The sequence below is a fragment of the Perognathus longimembris genome, chromosome 18, assembly GCF_023159225.1.
Source record: "Perognathus longimembris pacificus isolate PPM17 chromosome 18, ASM2315922v1, whole genome shotgun sequence".
NCBI lineage: Eukaryota > Metazoa > Chordata > Mammalia > Rodentia > Heteromyidae > Perognathus > Perognathus longimembris.
The window spans coordinates 29501915-29511747 of NC_063178.1; the positions used below are offsets into that span (position 1 = coordinate 29501915).

The window sequence follows — 9833 nt, forward strand, 5'->3', positions numbered from 1 at the left end:
TACTTGATGTCATCATAATGTAGACTGAATCATTCAAAACACGGGATTTTTCCCACAGCTGGAGCTAGTTACAACAAGATAAGGCAATAAAATATTTGGTGTCTTGTGAAAGCCTATCCTTATGTAAAGGACAAGAGATTTTTGCTGAGGTGCACATGGTAAAGGAGAGTAAGGGAGATCTCTTTCAGCTGAAGTAAATTTCTGGATCTCATTCATGTCCTTATCTAAGACACTACATTCACATTCATCACAATAGGGGGTATTGGTTTAACATACTCATTGGAAATGAAGCAAGCATTCAACCCATCAAAGTAATAAGATCTGAAATAGTCCTCCTAAATTTCAGTGCTCATTTCCCAGGTTTACCTTCAAGAATTACCAGTTTGTTTTGGCCTTGACTTTTGCTGTTGAAGAGATCAACAAAAACCCTGCACTTTTACATAACGTGACTCTGGGGTTTGATATCTCTAATGTTCAATTTGAAGCTTGGAAAACATTCAAAAATCCTTTCATGAGCCTCTTTGGGAACTATAACATTCCAAACTACTCTTGTATGAGAGACAGCAAGTCTATAGCAGTCCTTACAGGACCATCAGGATTAACATCTGCCCAAATGGGGACATTATTGGACCTCTACAGGTTTCCACAGGTGAGTATGGGAAGAGTAGAGATATATATTTTAAAGCTCATTTGATTCCATTACAGGTGTTAGAACTGAATGGTGTGAAGAGACTGGATTTATAAACCTATAAAATTTTGAGATACCCAAACATAGGAATTCAAGGTAATGGGAAATGTAGTCCCATTGTTCAGCAAAGATGATGGGAAAGTTAAAATAGATTAATGAATTATTTGAAGTTTTAAACCTTATCAATTTTAATTACTTTATTTATTGTCAAAGTGATGTACAGAGGACTTACAGTTTCATATGTCATAAGTCTCCTGAGTAGCAGTTGTAACACACACACAGACACACACAAACACAGACACACACTCAGGTACAAGATATGTTGAATGAAATAAGTCAGCCTCAGAAAGAGAAAGGGGCCATGTGTTTTCTTATATGTGAAAGTTAAACCTAAACTATGAACATGAACTACAAAATAAATATGGACCACATCAATACACATTAATACGCATATAAACAAAGTTTATCCATATAGAATACATTGGCTTGGAACTCCTTGTTATATCCTCCCTCAACTAACAGAATAAAAATGAATGCAAGAAAAATGGAGCATATATTGTCTGAGGGGTGTAGATATTAAGGGAATATGCAAAGAGGCTCAGAAATAGAGAATACATGTTTGGAAAAATAAAACAATAAACTGGGAATGTGTAGGATTGATATAGATGGGGAAAGCTGATTGGAATAGTGACAAAGATCAAGACTCATTGTATACACAAATTTATATGTAGCAAACTATTAAAATTATTTTATAGGGCTGGGAATGAGGCTTAATGGTAGAGTGCTTGCCTAGCATGCATGAAGCCTTGGGTTTGATTCCTCTGCACCACATACACAGAGAAAGCCAGAAGTGGTACTGTGGCTCAAATGACACAGTGCTAGCCTTGACAAAAAAGAAGCCAGGGACTGTGCCCAGGCCCTGAGTTCAAGCTAAAGGACTAGCAAAAAAAAAAAAAAAAGAATTATTTTCTATTGCTGGGGGCTGGTGCCTGTAATCCTAACTACTCAGGAAGCTGAGATCTGAGAATTGTGGTTCAAACCAGCCAGGGCAGGAAAGTCCATGAGACTCTTCAATTAACCACCAGAAAACAAGAAGTGGCACTGAGGCTAAAGTGGTAGAGTGCTAGCTTTGAGCACCTAGGCCCAAAGTTGAAGCCCCATTACTGACCCCAAATAATTTTTTTACTAAATATTAAAAGAAAAAATACTTCCCATGTACTTCAACTTGTTATATACTGCACATCATGATTGAAACTGTGATGGATAGTAATAGCCTCATTCATGGAACATCTGATTTTCATTCCCTTTAGATTACCTTTGGGCCTTTTGATCGTGCCCTGAGTGATCATAACAAGTTTCCTGCTCTCTATCAGATGGCCCCAAAGGACACACCAATAGCCATTGCCATGGTTTCCTTACTGCTTCACTTCAGCTGGAACTGGGTGGGACTGTTAACACTACAAGATGAGAATGGTTTGTGGATTCTTCCTGAATTGAAAGAAGAGATGGTCAAGAACAGAGTCTGTATAGCCTTTGAGATAGTGGCTGAAAGTGGCACTGTGGCTCAAGTGGTAGAGTGCTAGCCTTAAGCACAAGTAGCTCAGGGACATAGTTTAGGTATTACAAGCTTGTGTCAAACTGTAGCTAGGCAAGTGAGAACGTCTCATTCATGACTATTTACATGGAATTGGCTTCTCTTGAATTCTGTATCAGAAGTTAAAGGCAATCAGAAGCTTTTCTTAGGTCAAGTTTTTATCTTAACTCTGGAATAAACTTCAGCGTAAGATGATGAATCTCTGCATGGTTTTCTGAAGAACATCCAATTTCACAATCCTGCTGGAGATCAAGTGATTTGGGATGAGAAAAGGAGGTTGGAAGCAGAGTATGACATTGTAAACATTTGGAATTTTCCAGAAGGTCTTGAACTTAAATTGAAAGTTGGAATGTTTTCTCCATATGCTCATCAACTGTCTTTATCTGAAGATATGGTAGACTGGGCCATAGGAACAACAGAGGTGGATTGGGTTTAACTGTAATGATTTTAAAGACATATAAGTAAGCCAAATTCACCCTTGAAATGTATATGTGGTTGAATGCCAGCAATGTAGTCCTGAAATATAACCTACTCAGGTGGCTTTGATGTGGATATCATGGTTTGAAGTCAGTTCAATCACGAACACCTGTTGAGACTCTTTTGTTCATTTAACCACCAAAAAAGCAAAGTAGATACTGGTAGCTCATCCCTGTAATCATTTGTCCTCAGGAGACCGACATCCTCAGATCTAAGATTATATAAGTCAGTTTAAGCCTGACCTGACAGGAAAATCTGTGAGACTCATATCAAGGGACTACCTAAAAGCTTGGGTTATGATGTGGATCAAGCCCTAACACAGTGTAAACATCCTGTTTTGAAGCTGTAGGATAAGTATCAAAATTTAAAACGAAATTAATAGTCCCTAATGTTCATTTGCAATATTGGCCTGAAATATGAATTGCATATTTCTTAGAGCTTCCTAACACATTGACAAAGTACCTGAGTAATTAGGTGGCTGAAAGCTTTATTTCCCTCGCTTCTGTAGAGTTTCGTTCATTGGCTTGCTACTTAGGCATTCCTTTCATCAAAGTGTGAGAATCAAAGAGTTTGGGTGATGGGATTCTCACTTCACTGGAAAGGTAAGAGGAAAATATGATGGGTATGGGGTTCTCCTAACCCTACAAAAGGGAAATCGTGGCATTATTTACAGCATAATTTTAAAGCTTCAAACAGGATTATTCCTCCTTGCTCTTCACAATTTCACAGATGAATATTAGAGAAGATCAATTCAATGAAGCTCCATAGTAATGGCCAATAAAATTTACTTTCTCGCCATTAATCTCTAATCTTTTGAAGGTTTCACACTTCTCTGTAGCTCAACAGACTAGGGATCAAGGCTACAGCTCACAAGCCATTTGGGAATCACATGATAAGCAATCTATAGCAGCATTCAATTTTCTGACTGGATATATGTGCATCAAAATACTATGCGTAATAATCCAATTCTTTAAAATAATGAACAGCTTGGAATGTTAGGTCAAAGTCTGCACAGTTACTGATACCTATCAGATTTTCCACAGCCTCCTCACTCTGTCTGCAGTGAGAGTTGTAGTCCTGGATTCAGGAAATCCCCACACGAGGGAAAGGCTGCCTGTTGCTTTGATTGGACTCCCTGCTCAGAAGATGACATTGCTAATGAGACAGGTCAGTTCATGTCTGTGGGAGACATTCAAAATCTCTCCTGGAGTGTGCCCCAATATATGCAAGCAAATGAAAAGTCCTGCATTACGATTGCAGAATCTACTTCTTGCTTCCTTCACTTAGCCATTTAGTTGCAACAAGAATGATAAACCTTCTTGAAAATAAACAGATAAGCATGGGCTCTGAATTAAGAATAGGATTAAATTTTTTCTTCTCTCTTGTATGCAGTTCTAGTCAACTTCTCAGTTATGTAATTTAATTGCTATCATATAAAGTGCAAAGATGTTTCTCAAAAGTACCTTTAAAATGCAATGAAAATATCAACTTGTACATCTTTGTTTCCTATGCCTTGTTCTTGCAAAAGAACAAGTGCTAAGAGGTGTCTTTGGGTTTAGGAGGAGTAACAAGTAATTTGCATAGCATGATTTTTATAGCTTCAAACAGTGATTTTATTTTCTGTCCTACACCACTTTACAGAAGCAGGAAGAGACAAATACAAAATGTTAGGAAAAGGTCACAGTACTCTTATTTACATTGCAAAGAGATATTGAGGGAAGGGCAAGCTTTACTATCCATGATTTTGAAAGAGGTATTTCAGTTGTCAAATCAGGCTCAGTATTTTTGTGGCATCTTGAAAAGGTGCTGAGGACAATTGTGAAGATTTTAAGATGGCAAGAAATAGCATCTGTGATATTCACTGAACAAAAAAATGTTCCAATCAGACTGAAAAAAGAGAATGTGAGCAGGAGTGTGAGAACATGATAAAGACATAGAAATAATATTCAACATGTCTGGTAACACTTGGTAATATTTACTTCATTCTAGTAAGTATTGGCATGTTGGAATTATCTCTGTAGGGGAATTTCCTAATTTCCTTTTATGTTCTGAGAAGGGACTAACAGTTATTTGATTTCCTCACCAGATATGTAGCAGTGTGTGAAGTGTCCAGATCATCAGTATGCCAACACACGGAGAAACCAGTGCCTCCCAAGAGGTAAAAGTTTCCTAGCTTATGGAGAACCCTTGGGTATGGCCTTGGCCTGCATGGCTCTTGGTTTATCTACACTCACAGCACTTGTTCTTGGGATCTTTGTGAAATATAACAACACCCTCATTGTCAAGGCTAATAACCAGGCTCTCAGCTACATCCTGCTCATCTCCCGCATCTTCTGCTTTCTCTGTTCCTTGCTCTTTATTGGCCAACCCAACACAGTCACCTGCATTCTACAGCAAACCACATTTGGAGTTGCATTCACTGTAGCTGTTTCTGCTGTTTTGGCCCAAACTGTAACTGTGGTTCTAGCCTTCAAGTTCACTTCTCCAGGGAGAAGATAAGGTGGCTGCTGGTATCAGGGGCTCCTAACTTCATCATTCTCATCTGCACCCTGATCCAGGTGACTCTCTGTGGATTCTGGCTGGGAACCTCTCCTCCCTTCATTGACACTGATGCCCACTTTGAACATGGCCTCATCATCATCCTGTGTACAGTGGCTCCCTCACTGCTTTCTACTGTGTCTTGGGGTACCTGGTTTTCCTGGCCCTGACCAGTTTCACTGTGGCTTTCCTGGCCAGCAACCTGCCTGACACCTTCAATGAAGCCAAGTTCCTGACCTTCAGCATGCTGGTGTTCTGCAGTGTGTGGCTCACCTTCCTGCCTGTCTACCACAGTGCCAAGGGGAAGGTCATGGTGGCTGTTGAGGTCTTCTCCATCTTGGCCTCTAGTGCAGGGCTCCTGGGCTGCATCTTTTCCCCCAAGTGCTACATCATCTTGTTAAGGCCAGATAGAAATGTTCTGCATGGCTTCCGGGGCAAAACACATACTGGGAGAAATAAGTGTTCTTAAGATGAAACTTCCACATTTGATTAGATATATTCCTTTTTTCCATCAGGTATTAGTTTAGATTGCTATAATAACTTCTATGAATAAGTGAATCTTACTCATTTCTCTAGTAAGGTTGAAGTAACAAATTTAGTCTAGAGACATGTAAATTTAAATCTTATTCTTTATATTTTTGGTTATTTCAATTTTCTCTGTACTTATCCCATATTCTCCACCAGTACATTTTTTTATGTCACCTTCTTTTCTATTTTTGCTTTTTCAATCAGTTGCCTATTTTTTTTCTGGTGCCAGTCTTGGGGTTTGAATTTAAAGCCTGCATACTCTCCCCGGATTTTTTGCTCAATGCTGGTATTTTACCACTCGACCCACAGCTTCCCATTTTTTTCTTCCATGATTAAACTGAGATAAGATTCTCATAGGCTTTCCTGACCAGGTTACCTTCAAACCAGGATTACCAGACTTCTCCTCCCTGAGTAACTAGGAGTATGGATAGTTTTCTAAATTTTAAAGTACATTAAAATCCTGCCTGCACATCATAATGCTGCTTAATCCTCAATACAATTCTTTAATATTTTCCTTTAAAAAAGTTCCATGTTTTCATTTGCTTGTTATAATGTACTTTGTTTAGTAATTTGTATTTCTATTCTTTGAACCATTAATTATAATGCTGGTTGTATGTTTGTCCTTTACAACCTTTATTATATTGAGGAATGTTCCATGTATTTCTGCCTTCTCCAGAGCTTCTTTCATAGACTGTTGAATCTAGTAAAATAATTTGTCTACATCAGTTGAGATGATCAGGTAGTTATTGTCTTTGCTCCTGTTAAAAGCAAAAGAATTCTATGAAGGAAGGACAGTATCAGAGGTATATCAAACTTAAATCTCTATTACAAAGTCATGGTACAAAGTCAATAGTATATTGCATAATTATATGCTTGAAGACTCCTGCAACAGAATAGAAGACCCAGAATGATCTCACAGACATATAGCATAGTAATAATCAATCAGGAAGCCAAAAGCACTGGATAAAAGAAACACAGACTTGTCAATAAATTGTAATGGAACAATTGTCTATACACAGACAAAAAGTTGAAGGGAAATCCATATACACACACTATATATATATATATATATATATATATATATATATATATATCACCCTGCACCAGAATCAATTTCAAATCAATTAAAAACCTCAATGTGAGGCCAAATTTATGAAGTGTGTAGGGGAAGCACTAGGGTTCCTGGGTACCAGAAAAAAATTCTTAAGATCCACAAAAAAAAACATAGACTTCAGACTTGATCAATGATATTGCATCAACATGCAGAGTATCTACATAAGAATGCACATACTTAGCAAGACAATTGGAAAGCCCATAGAATAGGAGGAAGATTGTTTTTTTTACTATATGTACATCAGACAAGGGTTTTGAATTGGGAATATAGTTAACAATTAATATACTCAAAGATTAAACCCACAAAATGAATTGTCAAAGAAACAAAAATCCAATAAATAAATGGGCTAAAGACTTAAAGACAGACTTCTCTGAAGAAACTTCCATAGACACATGAAGAAAGGTTCAACATCTCTGTCCACAAAAGGTATGCAAATCAAAACAACTTTGAGATTCTACCTCAACCCAGTTAAAATAGCCATTATCAAGAAACTTATCAGTAACAGATGCTGGAGGTGATGTAGCCAAAATGTCTACATCTACTATTACACTGTTGGTGGGAATGGAAACTTGTACAACCACTCTGGAAAGCAGTATGGAGGTTCCTCATAAGACTAAACATAAAGCTGCCCTATGACTCAGCAATTCCTTTCCTGGACATTTTATACAATAGGTGACAAACCAGGCCAACTGAAGCTACCAACACAACCCTGTTCATTGCAACACTGTTTACCATTGGTATGATATGGTGTCAACCCAGATGCTCCTCAGTGGATGAATGGATCAAGAAAATGTGGTAAATACACACAATGTAATTCTATGCTTCCATCAGAAAGAATGATATTGTACCATTCATAAGGAAATGGAAAAAATGGGGAAAATTACATCAAGCAAGCAAAATAAGCCAGATACAAAGAAATATAGGTTGTATGTTTTCCCTCATTTGTTGTATCAACCTACAAGTGAACACACTGGATGATAAAAGACTGAAGAGTACACTTGGACATTATAATTGCACAGCACTCTAGACATTCACACACTAAGACAAAGTATGATATTATTGGAAGAGGATCATAAAGGCTCAATAGCTAGGCTCATAAGGTCATATAAAATTATGTTCATCAATATGAACAGCAAAAAATGGAAATGAGGTTTTGAGGGTTTTTGTTTTCCTTTGTCAGTTTATTTTCAATCCATAGGCAGAACAAATGATACAGCCAACCAAAGCCAGGACCTCCATTGCTCATAACTCCTGGTGTTGGCATCATCAATCAATAAATGTGCTTCTGTGAGCACCTACTTCCCAGGCTCTATTCCCTAGGCTCTACCAGCAGGAAGCAGCCCCATGTGATTAGAATTGGCACTCACACTTTGAACAAATGTTCAGTATCTGCTGAGTGTTGACTAACTTCTGGTGGGTGGACCTTTTTTTCCCCAATATCCACTTGCACTCTGTTATCACAGTCCTTGATTGCTCTTCAGTGATCAACGTTCCTTATGGCCAAGATCTGGGCAGCACTAGAAAGGTGGGAGTTGAGTTCCTTGTTTCACAGTTAGGAGGCATCTGTGGTATTTATCACTGGGATCCACACAGTGTACATACATAGGGTTGGGGAGTATTTGGAATCAGAATGCTTCTAGATTCCCCTTCACTTTCCAGGTCTTTTTAGTCTCCTCCAAGACTAGATTAGGCAGGAGCGGGAGGGGAGAGAGCGGTAAAACAGGTAAGGAGGGGTGGCTGTTATCTGCCGCCTTGAACCACTTCAGAGTGCTTGCCTGTGGGTGACGTATCTGGAGTCAGTAGCCTTCCCAGATATTGGGGGGCTAGCTTCTGAGATCCTGCTCTTAAGCCAGCCTGAAATCACCCTCAGCTTTTATGACCTCTCCAGCTTTTTTTTTTTTTTTTCCCAGTGAGGCTTTAGGTTTTGAAATTCCAAGCTGCACAACTATCCAATAGCCATGTTGCAATTTAGCAGAAATGCTGAGATTGTCCTGACTCACTGCTGAGGAATAGGTTTGCCTTTCCCTGTGTGGGTCTTCAATTTGTCACCAGAGAGAGCTGGAGTGTGGAATCAGATCCCTTTGCCCCTTTCAAAAATTGCCCTGCTTCTCTGGTTAGGATTTCTGGCCAGGGGCCTGACAGCCTCTTGGCCACTTTCAAAAATGGCATTTGTCTAGGTTGGGGGGAGGTATGCCTTTCCAGAAGCTGTTCTCTGGGAGAAAGGCAGATGGTTTTGGAGGGGGAAGCATTCACACTTCCCCTTGGTATTTGAGACCCTCTGTGATGGGATGAATTGTCTCTATGTCCAGCTGTATCTGGCTGGGTTGTGGGCTCCAATTCCTGCTGCTTAAGTTCATGCTGAAGGTACCGGAAAAGCCCATGAGGTAGGCTGCCACTGTTACCACCTCTAATTCTGCTCCCTACTTCTTTGCTGTATATCTCTGAACAGTTATTGCTTACTGGGCAGGACTTCCTGGATGTGGAAAGGCTGAGGGGAAACTAAAACTCTGCTTCTTTGGACAGATATGAATTTGTTCTCTGATCTCTTTTGGCCATCTTCTCCTCCTCAACATTGAATTTAATCTCAATCCAGTGACAATGTCTATGAAGAAGACTAAGAACAAATACTGCCAAGAACGAAGGGAAATGGAGCACTTACTTACACTTGAGTCATGAAATTCCGTAAATGCACTAGGGAAATCTGTATGTAGGTTCCACAAGAAAGTACAAAAGGCTTTATGATATGAAGCATGGCCACTACCTTGAGAGACTAAAGCCCATTGTGTTTAGATACAAGATAGATAAATAGATAGATATACATAAATATTTGCCCTCCTTAGAGCTAACACATGATAGTAAGAATTTAAAAATGCAGTGATAGAGATTCTATTAAT

At 38.9% G+C, this 9833-nt stretch overlaps 1 pseudogene; it reads left to right on the top strand.

Annotated features, from left to right (window-relative positions):
• Positions 1–155: 155 nt before the first annotated feature.
• LOC125366892 lies at positions 156–5766 on the top strand (annotated as a pseudogene).
• Positions 5767–9833: the final 4067 nt, after the last annotated feature.